The sequence below is a fragment of the Salvia splendens genome, chromosome 21 (genome assembly GCF_004379255.2).
Source record: "Salvia splendens isolate huo1 chromosome 21, SspV2, whole genome shotgun sequence".
Classification (NCBI taxonomy): domain Eukaryota; kingdom Viridiplantae; phylum Streptophyta; class Magnoliopsida; order Lamiales; family Lamiaceae; genus Salvia; species Salvia splendens.
This window is the reverse complement of record NC_056052.1, coordinates 18,477,954-18,500,426: the sequence shown is the minus strand read 5'-3', so window position 1 is coordinate 18,500,426 and position 22,473 is coordinate 18,477,954. Positions and strand designations below refer to the sequence as shown.

General features: G+C 39.6%; 1 protein-coding gene across 1 annotated transcript in view; it reads right to left on the bottom strand.

Moving 5' to 3' along the window:
• LOC121783379 overlaps window positions 1-22,473 on the bottom strand; it is a 447,925-nt gene that overhangs the window by 267,997 nt on the left and 157,455 nt on the right. The gene's annotated exons all lie outside the window — the stretch shown is intronic.

The following is a 22,473-nucleotide window of genomic DNA, read 5'->3' as shown; positions in this document are numbered from 1 at the left end:
ACTGTATATATGTGTGAAGTTAACTCAATGACGCCATGGATACTTGTGTTCCCTACTGCATGCAAAATAATGAACATTTGTTGATTCATAATTCACTCTTTTAGTTAAATAATGCACATATCTACTCTCCGTATCTATATCCACTTTTCAAAAAACAATGCATCACATAACATAAGTAATGTCAAATTTTATTTCTCTGATGCGGACGGTGATACTTCATTAATGTAATATACCAAATACAAAAGTACGTAAGAAACTAAACAATTACACGCCTGTTAAGGACTACAAAAATCGAATTTACCCATATAACCAGGATAAATCTCATAATGCATAATATATTGTAAATAATGGTTTAATATGTATTCATAATGCACTGCATAAACAAACGTAATGCACATAATACATTTCTGAATAAGTGCATTATTTGTGTTATACGGTGCATTATTTACTGTGTTATTTTGCATAACGTGGAATACGTTAAGGATCCTTTAAGTAAATGCACAACATCAAAAAAGTAAGGCACACAGCATTTGTTGATTCATAATGCACTCTTTTAGTTAAATAATGCACATATCTAGTCTCCGTATATATAACCACTTTTCTAAAAACAATGCAGCACATAACATAAATAATATCTAATTTTATTTGTCTGATATTGACGGTGATAGTTCACAAATGTAATATACCAAATACAAAAGTACGCAAGAAACTAAACAAGTACACGTCTGTTAAGGACTACAAAAAACCAACTTACGCATATAAACAGGATAAATCTTCTAATGCATAATATATTGTAAATAATGCCTTTGTATGTATATATAATGCACTGCATAAATAAACGTACTGCACAGAATACATTTCTGAATAAGTGTATTATTTGTGTTATGTCGTGCATTATTTTCTGTGTCATTTACATTACGTAGAATACGATAAGGATCTTTTAAATAAAATTAGACAACATCAAAAACGTTAGGCACACAGTATACGGATGAATAATGGCATGTACTCCATTCATAATCCATATTCCTAAAATCATTGTCCAATATCAAAAAGCTACTAAAAAGTTGTGAAAGCTGTTAGTTCCAACGCAAAAAGTCAACCAAGCAATCAAGGAATTCATTAACATCCATCACCCTATAGTCGAACCATCACTCCCTACAGTCCATAATTCTCGACCCACTGTTCAAAGTTGAACTTGGCCGGTCTCTCCCTCCAAAACCTCGTTGCTTTAGATTGGTTTGCGGCACCTCGGATGTTGTGCGCACAAGTCAGGAGCGTCCGTGCAAACTTGATTCTGAACATCTCCAAGCTTTTTGTTCCCTTTGCACTAAGCCCGCAATCCCAATCTTTTTCTTTCTCCCCGAAATAGGTTTCCATATGGCGCATCACGTACACACCATTCTCCATTGTAACCAAGTTGTTCCTCCATGGCATACTCACCACATTAGTAGTGCAGCTTCGTACAAGAGCGGTAATTTTTGTTTCTTTGCATTTGTCCAGGGCATCAGCCATGAACGTCCTCTAAAACAAATGTGACTCACATCATCAGTATATTATTTTTGTGTACAATGATGCAACAAACCCGATTATGCACATTACATACCAGAAGCGAGGGAGTGGTCCCATATTTGTCGCTGAACGATGCGTGAGGTTCTGCGAGGCTGTGGTCTATTAAATTCATCGTGCCATCCCGGACATCAAAACAGACCACGTACTGCTGTCGTTCACCCAAAATGGGGAAGAAGAACTACATAATGAAGAGCACATTAAATTATCATGTTTTTGTACTATAAAATTGACTCTCACACACATAATTTAAGAATCAAACTCACCATATCGTACTTATCCCACTGGATGCATCCCGCTCCGAGTGCTTCCTCGAAAAGATGGTCCAGAAATAAGCAAATTGTCTCTGGCCATCCCATCCTGCAGGTGTGTCTACCAATGACTGTGTCTGCAAGTTTGATTTATAATTAAGTTTGTTAAGTTGCAGTTGAACATCCAGTACGTAATTGGAGTACACAAATGATTCACTCACGCATGGCCGTGTGGAGAAAAATAGTCTGGAAACCGTCTCCGTTGCCTTAAGCTTCTCCATGTTATTCAGGTAAGAGCTCCATGCGTCTACAATGCCGGGGCAGACAACTTTGAAAGGTGCCAACGAAAGGAACTCAGTCTGCAGGGTTTGCTTGTAATTGTCTTCGTACACAATCGCATCCCTGCATAGCAATACTCCTATTAATGCATATTGTACAGTGACGGTTGAATTAGCTTACCCAATATGCCTATTAATGCATACTGTGCATCAGATAATGACATTTAGCAGGTATATAATGCACTAACGAAACCACAAAATCCACTAACGAAAACACATATTGCACTAACACTAACAGCCACCCTACATGTTAAAAAATGCATTGTCTAATCACAAAATTGCACTTATGTAATCTGCACTAAGTTGATTAACTAATAATCACAATAGCATTCAAAATGCATTATTTTCCCTAAATAATGAATGTTTACTGATAAATAATGCAGTGCACAAATCAAATGATACGCATATGTAAACTTGATTGATTTGCTAAACCAACACGGAGACTACACCAATTTACAACAGTAAACAAAACAAAACAACGAACCGGATGGACTCATGAGGCTCTGCTGTGCTAAGGACCCAGAAGTAAAGTTCCTTGTCATTGATGTTGGCCTTGGCGGTTAGTTTAACAGCCCGCTTGTTAAAGGGTGACCGTAAAGCCAGACTGGCTTTCTTCACGCGGGCTGTGTCCACATTTCCCACCTCCTGCAAGAAACAATAATTCTTAACTCCAAGATTAATCATAAGCAACAAAATGTGGAACTGTTAGTCCCATACCACTTTTCCATCCTCCTCAGGACGGACCTCCTTCTGCTTGCCTTTCCCACGCACAGCTGCAGTAGGAATAAGCACCTCTTCACCGACCTCACCCGTCCTATCCCCACCGATCACTATCCCCTTCTGCTTAGGTTGGGGAGGTTTCTGTGTACACCAAGCCATGTTATGAATGCGGCAAAAGTATACTATTACAGTTTATGTATAAGTCCAGGCAACGAATGCAAATCCCATATTAAATAATGCATAATTTATAGGAACGAAACAAAAACATTGTATAATGCTCTCGATTTATAGGTTGTTCACACCTTGGCTTTCTCCCCTGCCCGTTCTACAAATTTTTTAGCCTTCACAGCCTTTGTTATTGCCTCCTTGACACTTCCACCTTTCCTAATTCCACTTGGCTCATGCACTTTCTCAGTTATTTGACTAGTCTCTTGCATAATATAACCAATAATTAAAACTAATCCAAAAAGTTAATAACATGCGACTTTGAAATTGTTAAGGCTTTAAAACGATACTCTAGCCTCGCTCCGTAAGCTCCCCAACCACCTCCTTGTCAGTCGATGCCTCTAAAGTGTGTGATTCAGTTTGGACTTCAATTCCAAAAGCAGCACCTACTGGATCAGGCATGGCCGAGTCTAGCTGATGCTCTACAATTCTCGGTTGATCCATGGCTGGGGCAAAACTTGTTGTACCATCATGTTGGGGAGCTTCAGCTCCTCCACCGCTCACGCCTACCTCTTTTTTTTTGCTGTGTGGTAAACGGGTCAGGGCAATCAAATCCATCTAACACAAACGATGGCCTTCTAAAGCTAGTTGTTATAGTCTTCTTCTTGTCGTAGGCGGCCATCATCTTCTCCATCTCATCTATCCACTCTTGGTTGTACTCCTCCTCATTGACCCTTGCCTGGGTCAGCCTCGTTGTGATGTCGTCATCTGCAACCTCCTCTTGCTCTGGAATACCCAATATTTTTCGGCCAATTTGACTTCCCACGCAGAAGCAGTCATCCTCAAGGAGCTCCACGGGTAAAGCTACGAAATCATAGACCCACGCTGAGACTGCGTGGGCCAGCAAGGAGCTCGAAGCGATGAACTTTTCTCTTAGCCTCTTCGCTCTGTACATGCCCGTGGAGGATCCTTCTCCTACATCCACGGTTGCCCGCCTACGTACGTCCTCGTCAACCACCAAACTCTCCTTATCTATTCGGAGATCTAACCTCCCCGTCCCGAATTGATCGCGCTCAACGTCCTCGCGTTGCTTTAGGGTATCGGCTGTCCACCCTTTCATCGTCGACCAGGTACGTACAACGCGTCGCCGGATGTGAACCACGCGGTCCACATAGCAGCACTGAAAATATTATGCACAACAAGGGTACACATCAATAATGCACAGTACAGTACACATTCTACATGTTATGACTCAATATAATGCAGCTATTGGTTATAAATGTATAGCATTTGATTGTTATTAAACACCTACCACCAAAAAGTGCATTGGCCCGGAGAACACCGCAGATTGTCCGCTAGCCCAGCTCGGGTGTGTGGCCTCAAGGACAGACAACACGTAGCCACACCAATTCAAATTTCTGATATCGGCTACATGGTCGATGAAATGTAGAATCTTCGGCTTGCAGTGGCCGTCAGTAGGAGTCTCTATCAATGCATTTTCAAGTAGGAACATGAATAGCTTCTTGAAGTCATCTCCACCATCAAGCTCGACCATCATCAGCTGTGCAATGTCTTTTGGGGTCATCTTAAAGCGACCCTTATGGCATCTCTCTGCCACTAGGTCGTTGAATGCGAAGTTTGACTGCTTATCGACCGGCCTTGATATCATTTTTGGCCCTCGAGGGTACCCCAACGTGAGGTGGACATCCTCCTCGTCCAGAGTAATGTATTCACCGCCGGTCAGTTGAATTTGGCAGCGGGCCAGATGTAAGGCGCTCAGAACCCAATATGCAAGATAAGACGGGATTTCCTTAACGTCGAAATCAAGGACCGCCCCAAATCCAATATCTGTGACAGCCCCTTTCTGTCGGGGATTCAGCTGCTTCAGGCAGTCAATGAATTCGGACGGCGTTCGACGGGAGTAGAGTTGATCTTGTTTTCGCCCTGTAGGTGGTTTAGGCTCACCCTGACTACCAGAAGTACTAGGAGCTATCTCGGCTAATCTGTGCCTAAATTTCTTTGCAAGCGCCACGGGAATAATGTCATCGACATCATCTTCTATGTTGACTCTAAGCTGCTTATCTGAAATGGCACAAACAACACATCATGAACATAGTTTAAAGAATGATTAATGCATATATAACTACATATTATGCTTAAGTCAAAACAAATAATGACTTAAGTATGTTTCTTAACCACCGCAGCTAATACCAATAGTAATGCTTAATATTCCGACTATAATGCATATATCATGGTACATAATGCACAGTTTAAGTTCAATAATGCACATAAAAATTTGTCTTGAAACTAGTTTGTAAAACACACAATATACACTACATACACCTCTAAAATGCACCATATACTGCAACGTATGCTATTATTCTTTTACATAATGCACTGTATATCTAAAAAGACAACATCAGATGAGATAAATCAGGATAAATACGTACAACAAGACAAGCATGATGCATTACGAACAATTAACGAATAAAACCCTACCCATAACAAACATGATGCATTAAGTCATAACAAATAATGACTTAAGTGTGTTTCTTAACCACCACAGCTAATACCAATAGTAATGCTTAATATTCCGACTGTAATGCATATATCTTGGTACATAATGCACAGGCTAAGTTCAATAATGCACATAACAATTTGTCTTAAAACTAATTTGTAAAACACATAATACACAACACACACCTCTTAAATGCACCATATACTGCAACGTATGCTATTATTCTTTTACATAATGCACTACATATTTAAAAAGACAACATCAAAAGAAATAAATCGGGATAAATACGTACAGCAAGACAAACATGATTCATTACGAACAAATAATGAATAAAACCCTACCCATAATGCATAAGATAAAACAAATAATGATCATTGTAAATGCACGTTTAATCATTTTATATCTAATCATCAAACAGATTACTCTATAACAATCTGAGGCAACAAACCAATACAATCAATGCCCAATGTTAAAAGCAACATAATGCATACATCATGATACATAATGCATTGTCTGGCCTAAAAAATGCACACAGAATTCTTACATAGTGTATTCTGCAGCACACTCACTACTCTATATACTGCACAATTTAAAACACACAATGAATCTCCAAACATATACATAATTCACTAATCAGAACAAATAATATATGTATGTACTCTTAACTGCATAACCTAAGCACTACAAACAATACCCCTAAAATGCATTCTTTACTGCAAGTCATGAAACTAGACATCTAAATAATGCTCTGCATATTCATAAAAAGTAAAAACACAAACAGATTTGTAACGAAGCAACTGACCTCAACACAATTACATAACATGGTCCACTTATCCCCTTTTTACAATGTATAATGAGCAACAAATAGACATGCAAGTAGCATTCCTCACAATCAACAAATACGATATTGAAAAGCACAAGCAACGACGAAAATATACCTGCATCCTGTGATGCTTGAGAGCGCGGACGACCTCTTTTTGGCATATTGGATCTGGCATAAACCAAAAAATATAAGAGACCTGAATCGAGTCGCGGTTAACCCAACACAATGTCTACCACTAATAATCAGAGACAACCCTAGACGAATAACTAGTTAATTCTGATTTGCAACAACCTCGGCATATGCAAAGTTGCATGTTTTACTTTTACATACCTGCGAGATTTGTTGAATATACCACAAAACGCGTCAACGCTTGTCGATTTGTGGTAGATGTCACCAACGGTGGAGTGTAATCGCCGAAATTTTGGGCGGCTGCTGTCAATTCCTCAGCTTTGGTGAACGGCTAGGGTTTTAGATAGTGGAGGGAGTGGGGAGAGTGGAATCGGCTAAGAGAGTAATGAAGGAGAACAGTTGAAGAGTCGGATGATGGCAAATCGCTTCAATTTCGTAATTGCCAAAAATATGGCGGTTCAATTTTCCCAAATTTACTATATTACCCCCATAATGCACAACGAAAGGTTCTATAATGAATCGCGGAAATAATAATTAAGCATTAACGTGGTCCGTTGATTGAAAGGATCTAACGGTTATTAGTAAGAAGAAAAAATGATCTTAGAGTGGAAAATGAGAATAGTGCTCCCCTATATATATATATATAGGGTAGTGATCTATGGCAAACACCCCTTAACCAAATAACTAGAGAACAAATCACAGCCACAAGATCAAGAAAATCAAGGGCTAGTATTAATACATGTAATTTTCTAATTTAAAAAGGAATTAGTTCCCTCAATCACAAATTTACTCCATAATAACAAGGCGGGGGTATTATGGTAATTTTGTAAAAGCTTGATACCAAAATCACGCCAAATTGATTTCATTTGAAAAACAACCACGATTTCTTCTTCTCTCTTCTCCTCTTCTCTGTTCTGGAAAATTAAACCGCGTTCAAGCAATTGCCATCGTCGTAGTCGTCGCCGTAGCCGTCGGTATCCAGTCGCACAACAACGTCGCCGTATTAACGTACAATAGTATTCCTCGAGGACGAGATCGCTCGATTTCTGGCAGAATCAGACGGCCTTGACGACGGTGGAGGGAGCGGCGGCAGCTTCAGAGTAATCGGGATTGAGAGGGGCGCGAACGGTGGCGGCGGTGTCGATATCGTCGTCTGGATCGTAATTGGGGTTGAGGTTGCGATCTATGGCTTCGCGACCTTTCTCGAGACAGGGCTTGCACGCGATCTCGATCGTACACCATCCCAGCGCCACCGCCGCTATGGCTATCAAGGCCGTTGTCACTGCCCCCATCTCTCTCGCTAAAATATGCAATCTCGAAATCGGGATTTGCGTATTGCTGTTCGATTGAAATCTCTTCTCCAACCCTCTCTGCCATTTTCTGATTTGTGTGAATTACTTTTGGTATTGGGATGGAGATTTTAAAGAGTAAAGAGTTGACAATCTACATGAGATAATGCTCGCCTTATCATCTCAGAAAGTCCTCAATGGCTCTAGACTATTGGGAGAATGTTGCAGAATCAAATTTGAACGATGAACAGTGCTTGAATGTATTATCTTTGTTATAACTACTTGCCTGTTCATCTGAAGTCATGTTTCCTATTCAGCTGGTTGTGGTTACGTTAACAGAAATGAAAGAAATTGGGGGAGAGAGAAACGAAGAAACAAAGGGGAGAAATCAATCTCTATTTCCAGAGAAAAACGAACAATTAGTTGCACAACTACTGAGATTTTTGTTTCCTTCTTCTTCCTCTCTATCAATCTGATGTAATGCATTATACGTAGTCACACACACACATATATACATATATATGTGTAACGCTGAGAGAACAAGAGCTCGATTGACACCTAAATAAATCGCCCTCTTTTGTTGGTAAAGCCCTGTAAAGCTCAATATATTTTAGGGAATATGTTATGTCATTATGATCCCAAACTGAATATCACAGAGAAGAGCATTGCGATTATATATATATATCTCTAAATTATCTCATAATGTAGAGTTGACAATCTACAAGAGATAATTGCTTTTGGTATTGGGATGGAAATTTCACAACAGTGAAGTAATATCATGCTAAGAGTGATGTGTTTTGTAAATAAGAGTGAAGTAAAATCATGCTAAGAGTGATGTGTTTTGTAAACAAGAGTGAAGTAAAATCATGCTAAGAGTGATGTGTTTTATAAACAAGAGTGAAGTAAAATCATGCTAAGAGTGATGTGTTTTGTAAACAAGAGTGAAGTAAAATCATACTAAGAGTGATGTGTTTTATAAACAAGAGTGATGTATTTTATAAACAAGAGTGATGTGTTTTATAAACAAGAGTGAAGTAAAATCATGCTAAGAGTGATGTGTTTTGTAAACAATAGTGAAGTAAAATCATGCTAAGAGTGATGTGTTTTGTAAACAAGAATTCATGCTAAGAGTGATGTGTTTTGTAAACAAGAGTGCAGTAAAATCATGCTAAGAGTGATGTATTTTGTAAACAAGAATGAAGTAAAATCATGTTAAGAGTGATGTGTTTTGTAAACAAGAGTGAAAACAAGAGTGAAGTAAAATCATGTTAAGAGTGATGCGTTTTGTAAATAAGAGTAAAGTAAAATCATGGTAAGAGTGATGTGTTTTGTAAACAAGAGTGAAGTAAAATCATGCTAGAAGTAAAATCATGCTAAGAGTGATGCGTTTTGTAAACAAGAGTGAACTAAAATCATGCTAAGAGTGATGTGTTTTGTAAACAAGAGTGAAGTAAAATCATGTTAAGAGTGATGTGTTTTGTAAACAAGAGTGTGTTTTGTAAACAAGAGTGAAGTAAAATCATGTTAAAAGTGATGTGTTTTGTTAACAATAGTGAAGTAAAATCATGCTAATAGTGATGTATTTTATTTTAGTAGTAGCATTAATTATTTTTTAATTTGATTGGGTAGGCAGATTGCTCTCTTCACCGGACCAACAGGTAATAGTACTATTCCCTATCATTTTCAGGATTTTTTTTGAAAAAATCAGAAATCGAAATGTAAATGTGTGTGGTTGGAATTAATTAGCTAGTAGAAATCTATGAAATAAATATGGATGGGTGACAGACAATTGAGGGATATGTTTGTGGAATAATCATATTCGGTGAGGAATGACAAAATCCTCAACAAATTACTTACTATATAGTATGTGTTTATTTCTTTTATTTAATTTGGGTTGCAGTCGGGGGGCTTCTAAATGCGACACGTGGAAATGTGACGGAGCTTGTAATTGCCATATTTGCTCTGATTCAAAACAAAGAAATTATCAATGTCACCATCTTCCAGCACGCCTCCAAGCGCTCCCGCCAGCGCCGCCGCTCTCGGCCCCGATGCCTCCTTGTACAGCGCTCCAGTGGCCAATCCTGCCACGACGCTGTTGTTCACGTCGTCCGTATCCCTCCACTCGACCATGCCGCTCTCGAGCCCGGCGTACATCAGCCAGATCACGCCGCAGCGGTTCCCGATCTGGCGCCCCTCCTCCCAAACAACCGCCCGAAACCCCATCCCCAAATCCCCCATCCACCGTCATCATGTTGATGGAGTTCAGCAGCAAAGTTCCAGCACGGCAGAATCACGTTGCCTGTTATAAATTTCATAATGTAATTTCCAAAAATACCCTTAGCCTATTTTGTATTATTAAAATAAATAGTATTTGTTCCATTAAGATGTGTGGCTAAGATTTGTTCTCTAGTTATACACTTAAAATTAGTTATATCTTGATCACTAACCTATATATATATATATATATAGGAAAATGATCAATACAAAAATTGATTTGAATACAAAATCCAGACCAAATCCTGATATATATATATAAATGTAATATATATATATTATAACATACTCCCTCCGTCCCGTGTTACTTGCACTTATTTCCTTTCTGGGCGTCCCAAGTTATTTGCACTCTTTCTATTTTTAGTAAAAATTATCACCTACAGTCGTAATATTTGACTTTGTCTATCACTCATTCCTTAATCTCCGTGCCGAAAAGGAAACGTTCAAGTAACGCGGGAAGGAGGGAGTGTTTAGTATATATATATATATATATATATATATATATATATATATATATATATATATATAATAATCTATCGGTATACCGGTATACCGTAGATTTGGTATACGGCGGTATAGAAAAATTGATACCGTTACCGTACCGAAACACTGCGGTACGGTATCATACCTTACCGGAAACTGCGGTATACCCAAAATTTGGTATTTTCAGCATTTTTCCGGTACGGTAAGTCCGATATTTCGGTATAATTTCTCACCCCTATTTAAGACAGCGTTTCGAAGCCACGACGGCCACTTTGAATTTTTAGCGATGTCGTTCGGGTTGAAAAATGACCCTTCAACCTTTCAAGCGGCAATGAATGGCATTTTTCATACCATACTTCGCAAGTTCGTCATTGTGTTTTTTGACGATATTCTCGTCTACAGCCTAACGGAGGAACTTCATATTGAGCACTTGGCAGCGGTATTGGGCGTCCTACAAAAGCATAAATATTTTGTAAAGTTATCCAAGTGCGCGTTCCACAGTTCGATGGTGGAATATCTGGGCCACTTGGTCAACGACAGTATGCTCAAGGAGGATCTCTGTAAAATTGAAACAATGATTGCCTGGCTAACACCGAAAAATGTGAAGCAACTTCGGGGATTTATGGGTCTCACCGGCTATTATCACCGATTCATTGCAAACTATGCCCTTATCGCTGCCCCGCTTACCAACCTGCTCAAAAAGGACGCTTTTACCTGGACGCCGGCAGCAGATGACAGTATACAAACCCTTAAGACCGCCATGACTACGTCTCCGGTCTTGAAGCTAACCGATTTCAGCATTCCTTTTTGTGTAGAGAAGGATGCCTTGGACCTCGGCATTGGGGTGGTATTGCTCCAAGCCAACCATCCCATAGCGTATTTCAGTAAAAATTGGGACCACGCCGCCAGGTAGCCTCAACATACCACAAAGAGTTATACGCTATCGTTGAGGCCGTGCAAAAATGGCGTCAGTACTTGTTGGGACGTGAATTCATTATTCGGAGTGGCCAGAAGAGTTTGAAAGAGTTGCTCCAGTAGGCGATCCAGACTCCAGACCAACAACTATATGTGTGCAAGCTTATGGGGTATAAATTTTGCATAGAATACACAAAGGGAATCACAAACAAGGTGGATGACGCCTTGTCTTGCCGAGAAGATCCGGAAGTCGATTCTAGGGGAGTGCCGATCAAACACCTCCAATGCCCGACGCCGAGCTGGGGGTCACGAAAATAAACGATTGCGCCCTCCTAGGGGCGGTCGTGCACCCAATCGCCGAAAATGAGAGAAATAACAGCAACGATCAAGAGTGGAAAGACACCACCGCGTTTGACTTGGTAGATGGGCTGGTATATTACAAACGGAGGATTTATGTGGGGTCCCGGTCATCAACTAGGAAGCCAATTTTAATGGAGTATCAGTGTTCTCCGTCAGCAGGACACCCCGGTTTTGAACGGACGTTTCGACGTGTTGCAATGAGTTTTTACTTGCGTAACTTGAGGAAGGAAGTGCGAGCTTTCGTGGAAGCCTGTGTGGTTTGTCAAACTACCAAGTACTCAACACAAAAGCCTGCAGGGCTGTTGTAGCCTCTGCCGGTTCCGTCGCAGGTTTCAGAGGACGTGTCGATGGACTTCGTCACTGGCCTACCGCAGTCCCGCGACTACACAGTGATCATGGTCGTGGTGGACCAGTTGTCAAAATACCCACACTTCGCACCTCTACCGACGCGTTTTGATGCCATACGCGTGGCACACTTATTTATTAATACGGTTGTCTTGCATCACGGTTTTCCTAAGACGATGGTCTCCGATCGAGATTTTGTATTCTTGAATAATCTGTGGGAAGATTGGATCAAACATAGCGGCACGAAGCTGAATTTTTCAACGGCCTATCATCTATAGTCGGACGGCCAAACGGAGGTCCAGAATAGGGGACTCGAGCAGTATTTGCGGGCATTTACGGCTGATCGGCCGTCAAAATGATCGAATTTCCTTCCATGGGTAGAATTGGCGCTCAATTGCTCCCATCATGCGGGGTTGGGAACGTCCCATTTCAAAGCCCTATACGGACGTGATCCCCCCAACTTGATTTTCGCCCTGCCTTCTGCTGTGATGCTGCTGAGCACGGCCGAGTTGATCCATCAACGGGGCGAGCTTCTTGTAGAGCTTCGACGGAATTTGGAGCGGGCCCAGCAGTGAATGCGCGACTCCACCAACAAACATTGTCGTCATGTCGAATTTAAGGTGGGCGATTTGGTATTGTTTAAACTGCAGCCATACAAGCAGCATTCAGTAGCTCGTCCGCAATAGGTGAAGCTGGCTAGTCGCTATTATGGTCTGTTTAAGGTGTTAGAGCGAATTGGACCGGTGGCGTATAAGTTGCAACTTCCGGAGGGTAGTAGAATCCATAATGTGTTCCATGTGGGGCTGCTGCGTGGGTTTGTGGCAGGTGACGACAGATCCCAACGTGTGGAGCTCCCAACGGAGTTTTTTGGAGATCGTCTGATTGTCTATCCGGTACGAGTATTGGACAGGAGGGTGTTATGGCATGAGAACGAGCCCAGGGAGCATGTTTTGGCGAGGTGGTCAGATGGTATGGATTTACCGTTGTGGGAACCCTTGGAGATGGTGCGTCGACGGTTTCCAAATGTGCTCCTTGAGGACAAGGAGTACGCTATCGGAGGGGGAGTTGATACGGTACCGGATGCATCAATAGAGCCGGTGGAGGAGAGTTCGCCGACGGAAGATGAGGAGGAAGACCCGCGACCATTGCCACCGCCAACGATCGCGAGTTCTAAGCCGAAGAGGACGACTCGTCAACCTGATCGACTGGGCGACTATGTTAGCCATTAGTAGATTAGTTCTTTTATTTTTATTTTTGCTTTAAGTATTTCTTTTTGGGATATTTGTTAATTATTTATTTCCAGGTTAAGTCAAGCATAATTTATAATCTCCGTTTCAGGTTTTCTTTGTTGGTTCTTTCCCGAGATGACTAGGAAGTCGAACCAACCCTAGGGTCCTTAGTCTATAAATAGGGCACTTTTGTTAATAACCATTCAATGAATAGAAAATATTATTTTTCCCAAACTTACTACTCACGTTAAAAAACCCTAGCTTTCTCGCTGCTCGACGGGAAGAATCCCGCGCACAGCTCGAAACCTACCCACCGCCGACCTTGCGTTGGGCGCCGGTCTTGTTCTTGGCCGTCGAGCATCGCCGCTGGCCGACGTTGAGGTGAATTACCTTACCAGCACGATGCATATGACTGTCATTTTTAGCTGTTATTTTTTAAGTTACATACATAATGACATTTTGATAGAGTAAACGATGCATTTGCAACTTTTAACATGCCTTTTTATTTTATATATTATGTATAGGTTTAATAAAATTTATCATAAGATTGTATATGAAACGTCAGTTCCAGATTGTGTCTGTGCTATTAGGCTCACGTGTGAAGAAATCATTCAAAGCCTTAAGGTCATGTTAATAGTAACCACCCAATCCAACCATCCACTTTTTTATATTTAATTAATTTATATCTCCTTCACATCATCAATATACATTTAATCAAACCATACTTTTTTTATTTATCAATGACCACCCAACCTCACCGTTATATATTTAATTTTATGAAGTACTCCCTCCGTTCTTCTGTAGCTGAGTCGTATTCCTTTTTGGGTTGTCCTACTGTAGCTGAGTCGTTTCCTTTTTTGGTAAAATACAATAACTTTTCTTCTCTGTTACTTTACTTTCTCCTACTTTATTCTCTCTCCATCTCTCTATATTTTTCCTTTTCTACTTTATTATTCATTTACTTAACTCACTTAACCCAACTTTTCTTAAATCACGTGCCGAAAAGAAACGCCTCTACTACAGAGGGACGAAGGGAGTATTATTTTTAATAATATTATTATTACATACTCCCTTCGTCCCATAAAAATATGGGCAAGGGGTATGGCACGTGAATTAAGATAAAATTGGTAAAGTAAGAGAGATAGAGATAATGGTATGATAAAGTAAGAGAGATGAGTAGATTGGTAGTTAAAGTAATAATGGAACCTACATTATTCAATTGATATAACTTTCCAAAAATGGAATGCACATATTTTTATAGGACGGACGAAAATAGAAAGTGCACATATTTTTATGGGACGGAGGGAGTAATATTTATTGTTGCAAAATAAAAGATAGGGAAATAATCTTGGAAATGATTGAAATTTTGGGAATCATAGTAGTGGAAGCAAAATAAAAGAATACTCATTCTATTCCATAGTAGTGAATGCATTTCTTTCTGCCACAGAGATTAAGAAAAAAATGTGTAATGCATTTAATAAAATGAAAATAAAGTAGGAGCAAAAGTAGAGATAATAAAGTAAGGGAGAAGGAAAAATAAGAGTGGAAAATACATATGTTACTCCCTCCGTCCCACTTTAGGAGTCCCAGTAACTTTTCTGCACCCGTTTTGTAAAAATGATAATAAATAGTTAAAGTGAAGAAATAGAAAAGTAATAGAAAGAATAATATAGAGAAGACTATTGCTCGCATATGTAAATTTAGTTTAAATATGAGATATGATTCAAAACAAATCAATATATAAATGATGATTAGGTTGGGACTCTTAAATTACTAATATCCCACATCTCCCATTTCCATATTGTGTTTTCCTTACCTGTATTACTCCCGTATCTAAATTTAGTTCAACTATAGGATATAATTCAAAATAAATTAATATGTAAATGATGATTAGGCTGTGACTCTTAAATTGTGAAAAGATATGCAATAACAAACATTATTAATGCATATGAGATCTACACATTCCATTACCTATAAATTGTACATACATTCAACTATAAATATCCATGTAATAAACTATTAAAACCTATTCAGTAAAAGAAAGTTACTATTAGTTTGAAAAACTCTAGCTAGTAAAAGAGAGACAAAATGAAAATTAAGGGCTCTATCATAGTGTCAGTGGTTTTAGTTTAGCAGTTATCATTGACGGTTAAATCCATAACGGTGTTCAACATCACTGAGTACAGAGCAATGTCGAATCGTGACATCAGTGAGGTAATTAATTAGAGTATGTAGTAAATGTGATAGTCAATTTTATGATTTACTAATATTCTATCTGTAGTTATTGATAATTGACTTTGTTAAATTGTGGACTAATATAATTTAAATCTCTAAATGATATAGGATTTAATAAAAGCATGGAAACATGCAATTATATCATTAATGGCAAGTCAAGTCTTGATCCCACTAGGGGATTGGACTTTGAGCCAAGCCTTGATGTCGGGGCCGAACAATGCCCCACTGAATCTTGAGGTCCAAGGCAACCTCAAAGCATACTCAGACCCGGCCAAACTCCCATGAAGAACAAGGGATGGATCAGCATCGATCACGTGGACTACCTCACCATCTCGGGGGTGATGTCCTTGACAAGCAAGGGGAAGAAACCTGGAAAAGAAACGACTGCAAAACAAACAAGACATGTCAATATCAACGGACATGCCTTGTTTGTTTTGCAATTGTTTCTTATCGAGGCTTTTTGCCCCTGCCCGTCGAGAACGCCGCACCCTGAGATGGTGAGGTTGTTCACGTGGTCAATGTTGATACATCCTTGTTCTTTAGGAGGAGTTTGACCGGGCCCGGCTATGTTTTGAGGTTGAGTTGGACCTCCAGATTCATGCTTGGCTCCAATCCCCTAGTGGGATCAAGACTTGACCTGCCGTCGGTGACACAATTGCATGTTTCCATGCTTTTATTGTTAGAAATAATGGGAAAAATTCCCAGGCCGTGTACAGGCGGTACTCTAACTATTACAATCGAAAGGAAACTTTGCAACAAAAAGAGCAATGAAAATTACAATGGAAATAAAGCAAACCAAATTTATAAGTCGAGTCGAGGAAAGCCCTCTTTCCGCAAGACAAATTACGCCCCGGCTAGTGCTCACGGAATGGCGTATTGCCCCCAAAGATAAAACGACTTCCTCCTAGCGTGCAGAAGCACCTCAAACCCGCTAGGCACCGGCGAACTTGATGGAGTTCTGAGAATCGAGCTATGCAATGCTCCTAGAATGTGAACTAGGATGTAGAGAGCTAGAGAAGAAAGAATGCTTGTTGTAGTGTGTCCTTCATCTCTCAAACTTACACCTATTTATAGGATAGGAGTGACCACACGAGAGGTCTCGGCATAAAGGTACCTCATTATGGATTTGGGGGTTACCTAAGATGAAAGGCCATAGGTCTTGGCCACATCAAAGGTTTCCCACATTTTCCACATGTTTCTAATAATCCCCCACATTGGTTAGAGCGCTGCAAGCTCAAACCAACACCAGACACAAATGCATGCATGCAGACTCTATGCTCAATTCTCGAGAAACAATATTGCATTTGGAATAGTAGCTTGGGGCTTTAACTTTCCATAGTCAACACTATCGGGCATACCGGCGGCCTGGCAAACGTGATGCCTTGAACCATTCCTCCTTGGTGTATACCGAGACAATAATATTGACACAATATTATTTACAAACTCATCAGTTCTCACGTTTGTGTCCTTTACTGGCCTTTCACAGTATATCACTACTGTTGGCACTTGATCACGATTTAAACCTTTCGTTAACGGATCCGCTAAGTTATCAACTGACCTTACATAGTCAATTGTGATAACACCACTTGTGATCAATTGTCTGACGGTATTATGTCGCTGACGAATATGTCGAGACTTACCGTTGTATAAGCCACTATGTGCTCTCCCTATAGCTGCTTGGCTATCACAGTATATCACTACTGTTGGCACTGGCTTCTTCCAACATGGAATACATTCTAGGAAATTTCTGAGCCACTCAGCTTCTTCCCCTGCTTTATCCAATGCGATAAACTCAGATTCCATGGTGGATCGAGCTATACACGTTTGTTTCGCCGACTTCCACGAAACAGCACCACCTCCCACAGTTAGGGATGTCAATGTAACCCGAACCCGCGGGCCGGCCCGAATAACCCGATAAAAATATAGGGTTAGGGTTATAATTTCGCAGCCCGAATATAAAATCGGGCCATTCGGGCTGACCCATTCGGGTTGTCGGGTTAGGCGGGCTAACCCGTTCGGGTTACGGGTCGGCCCGTCGGGTTGAAGGCTTCTGCACAGCGAGCAGTTTTTGTAACGGTCATAACTTTCTCTACAAAGCTCCGATTGGGGCGTGCAATATATCCACGCGAAGCTCTTTCGAAGACGAAGAGAATGATATGTATTAGAGGTTTATCAGACTTCAAAATCGCGAGAAACATTGACTCAAACAAGGCTGCTGCACATCCACATATTTTGTGTACATTTTCTAATCAATTTTCTATCATTTCTCAACAAACATGTAAACATACCAAAATATAGAAATATAATCAAAATCATCCAAGACAACCCTCTAAAACCATGCAAAATCCAAATATGTCAACCGACTATATAAGATCACGAAAAAAATCACCATGTGGTTCATGGATTCATAAATACTCGTATATAGAAGCTTTCTTTTAGTATATTTCCAATATAATAGTGCAAAGTGTTTTGACGCCGCTTCGTCATTGAATTATGCGTACTTTGATGATTCTTAAAACAAAGATGAATTATTATTTGACTTATTTACAGCTGGAATAAATTAAATTTGACCAATCATAATTCAAGAAAACTTAGAGTTACTCCAATTAGCTAGCATCTTGATAATTCACTCTTTAACAATTCAAAATATTTTTGTTACATCTACGATGCACCTCTCACGTTATGAAAATTTTATTTAATTTTCTACGAATTGATTTGTGTTTGAATTTTGAAACAAAGTGTTGATTTATGTTTTAAATACATAAACATAAACATAGTATTGATAGATATTTTGTAAATAATTATGTAATAAATTTAAATAAATTAATTTTTTTAAAAATATTAAAAAAAATTAAAAATATGTATTTCATTGTTGAATGATTAATTAAAAATATGTATATAATTAAAGAAAATTTAAAATATGTATTATTTTTTGAAAATATTAAAAGAATTAAAAATACGCATTGGCCCGAATAACCCGGTGGGTTAGCCCGAAACCCGAAGGGTTAGGGTTAGGGTCGAACTTTTATAACCCGAAAAAATCATAACCCGAATAGCCCGTACCCGAATGGCCCGACAACCCGAACGGGTTGGCCCGAACCCGAACGGGTTGGCCCGATTGACATCCCTACCCACAGTGAACACATAACCACTCGTCGAGAACGAGTCTTTTGAATCAGAGATCCAATTTGCATCACAGTACCCTTCAAGTACTTAGGGATATCTTGTGTACTGCAGCTCAAAGTTTCGAGTATACTTCAAGTATCTCAAAACCCTACGCAGAGCTTTCCAATGTTCCTTGCTTGGGTTGCTCGTAAATCGACTCTGCTTATTCACCGTACACGCAAGATCTGGTCGGGTGCAGTTTGTGATAAACATCAAACTCCCTATGATCTTTGCATATTCTTCTTGAGCTATAGGCTCACCCGTGTGCTTACTCAAATGCACGTTGGGTTCCAATGGAGTCTTAACTGGCTCACAATCGAACGAGTGAAATTTCTTTAGCACTTTCTCAATATAATGAGATTGTATCAGAGCTTCCCTCATGATTCCTTTTAATTTTGATTCCAAGAATCACATCAGCTAAACCCATATCTTTCATGTCGAAATTTCTCTTCAACATATTTTTGGTTTCGTTGATAATGACACTATTGCTGCCCGTAATCAACATATCATCTACATAAAGACACACAATAACAAAACCGTTATATGTGTTCTTAATGTAAACACACTTATCGCACTCATTGATAGTGAATCCATTTGCCAACATCACATTGTCAAATTTTAAATGCCATTTTAATGGTGCTTGCTTCAACCCATATAATGACTTTACCAGTTTGCATACTTTACGCTCTTGCCCAGGCACAACAAACCCTTCGGGTTGTTCCATATATATTTCTTCTTCCAGATCACCATTCAGAAACGCAGTTTTCACATCCATTTGGTGAATATCGAGATTGTGCAAAACAACAATCGCAAGAAGCACCCGAATGGAAGTGATTCTCGTAACAGGTGAATAGGTATCAAAAAAGTCATGCCCTTCTTTCTGCTTAAAGCCTTGGACAACTAGGCGAGCTTTGTACTTATCTATAGTACCATCGGGCTTATATTTCCTTTTAAGAATCCACTTGCACCCTAAAGCCTTACAGCCTTCAGGCAAGTCTACTAACACCCAAGTGTTATTTCTTATGATGGATTCAATTTCACTGTTGATATCTTCTTGCCACCACGCTGCATCTGGGCCAGACAAAGCTTCCGCCACTGACTTTGGTTCGTCATCCAATATAAAAGTTATGAAGTCAGGACCAAATGTCTTAGCAACTTTAACCCTTTTACCACGTCTTGGTTCTATATCCTCATGACTTGACATCGTCCTTTTTGGAGGATTAGAACTAGTGGATTCATCCATCATTCTTTCACTAGAACGATCCTCTTGCCTCTTGCAAGGGTAAACATTCTCAAAGAATATAGCATTCCTTGACTCAATCATTGTTCCTTCAGCCACGCCAGGCACAACTGATCTATGGACTAGGAAACGATAGGCACTACTATTAAATGCATGGCCAATAAAGATGCAATCGACTGTTTTAGGGCCTATTGCAACTTGTTTCGGAGGTGGCACTTCTACCTTCGCTAAACACCCCCACATTTTGAGGTATGAATATGAAGGTTTCTTCCCTTTCCACAACACATAAGGAGTCATATCCCTATTTTTTAGTGGAATTTTATTCAGGATATGATTCGCTGTTAACACAGCCTCCCCCCACATGTTCTGGGGTAATCCTGAATTAATCAACAAAGCATTCATCATCTTTTTTAGTGTTCGATTTTTGCGTTCAGCAACACCATTTGATTGAGGAGAATATGGAGCTGTGGTTTGGTGAATTATACCACTTGCATGGCATAATTCTGCAAACGGCGCTACATACTCACCACCTCTATCACTTCGAACACACTTAATTCGACAATTAAGTTGATTTTCAGCTTCATTTTTGAAGTCTTTAAACGCTTCAATTGCCTCATCTTTACTTCTTAATAAGTAAAGGTAACAATACCTTGTGCAATCATCTATAAATGTGATGAAGTACTTTTTACCCCCTCTTGTTTGCACAAATTTCAAATCACATACGTCTGTATGGATCAATTCAAGAGGTTTTGTGCTTCGCTCTACCGAATGGAACGACAGTTTAGCCATTTTGGCTTCAACACACACTTCACATCTTTCTTGTGAGTTAAACTTATCTACTTTTAGTAAATTAAGATTTACTAGTCTTTTTATAGCATTTAGATTTACATGTCCCAATCTATTATGCCATAAATCAGAGCTCTCAAGCAAATAAGAGAATGTGTCATCTTCCTTATTGCTTATTCCTTTTCCACGGTGAATGACCGTAACATTCAGCTCAAAAAGTCCATTCACTAGGTGGCCTTCACCTATGAACTTTCCATACTTGGTCAATAAAACCTTTTCACACTCAAATTCTAGTGAAAATCCATGATTTACTAGAAGTGAGCCTGACACCAAATTATTTCGGATGTCTGGGACATGCAGTACATCCTTAAGGGTAAGAACTTTTCCAGATCCTAATTTTAGGAACACATTACCCACACCAACCACCTTAGAAGAGGCTTGGTTTCCCATACGTACTTTTCTACCTCCAACAGATTTGTAGGTAGAAAAAACGCTTCTCTCGGAGCACACATGACATGTGGCACCCGTATCAACAAACCATTCATTTGGATTGTTACCATGGTTCACGTCGGAGACCATTGCGACCACCTCGTGATCTTTGTAGTTTATAACAACACGTTCAAATAATTTGCACAATATTGTCTCCACCAATAAGTACACAATTATATTGAACCATATGTGCATTGGTATATTCAACAACCCATGCATCCCAATTACTACTACCAAGTCTAAATTGGTCTTGCTTGTCAAATGACAAACGATAAACACAATTCTCAAGAGAGTAGATCTCAAGGAATTAACCATTTCGTAGCCCATGAACATTGGTACTGTTCGTTTCTTCATTCCAGCTTTGGAGCTCATGTTTCCTCCAACTTCAATTGGTATAATCCTGTCTTAGAAGAGTACACTAATTTGTCTTGCGATTGTTAGAAATAATGGGAAGAAATTCCCAAGCCGTGTACAGGCGGTACTCTAACTATTACAATCGAAAGGAAACTTTGCAACAAAAAGAGCAATGAAAATTACAATGGAAATAAAGCAAACCAAATTTATAAGTCGAGTCGAGGAAAGCCCTCTTTCCGAAAGATAAATTACGCCCCGGCTAGTGCTCACGGAATGGCGTATTGCCCCCCAAAGATAAAACGACTTCCTCCTAGCGTGTAGAAGCACCTCAAACCCGCTAGGCACCGGCGAACTTGATGGAGTTCCGAGAATTGAGCTATGCAATGCTCCTAGAATGTGAACTAGGATGTAGAGAGCTAGAGAAGAGAGAATGCTTGTTGTAGTGTGTCCTTCATCTCTCAAACTCACACCTATTTATAGGATAGGAGTGACCACGCAAGAGGTCTCGGCATAAAGGTACCTCATTATGCATTTGTGGGTTACCTAAGATGAAAGGCCATAGGTCTTGGCCACATCAAAGGTTTCCCACATTTTCCACATGTTTCTAATATTTATCAAAGCATGTATCATTTAGACATTTAAATTATATTACTCCACAATTTAACAAAGTCAATTATAAAGAACTACAAATATAATATTAGTAAACCATAAAATTGACTATCACATTTACTACATACTGTAATTAATTACCACACTGATGTCACGATGCAGCATTGCTTCGTACTCAGTGTTGTTGAAC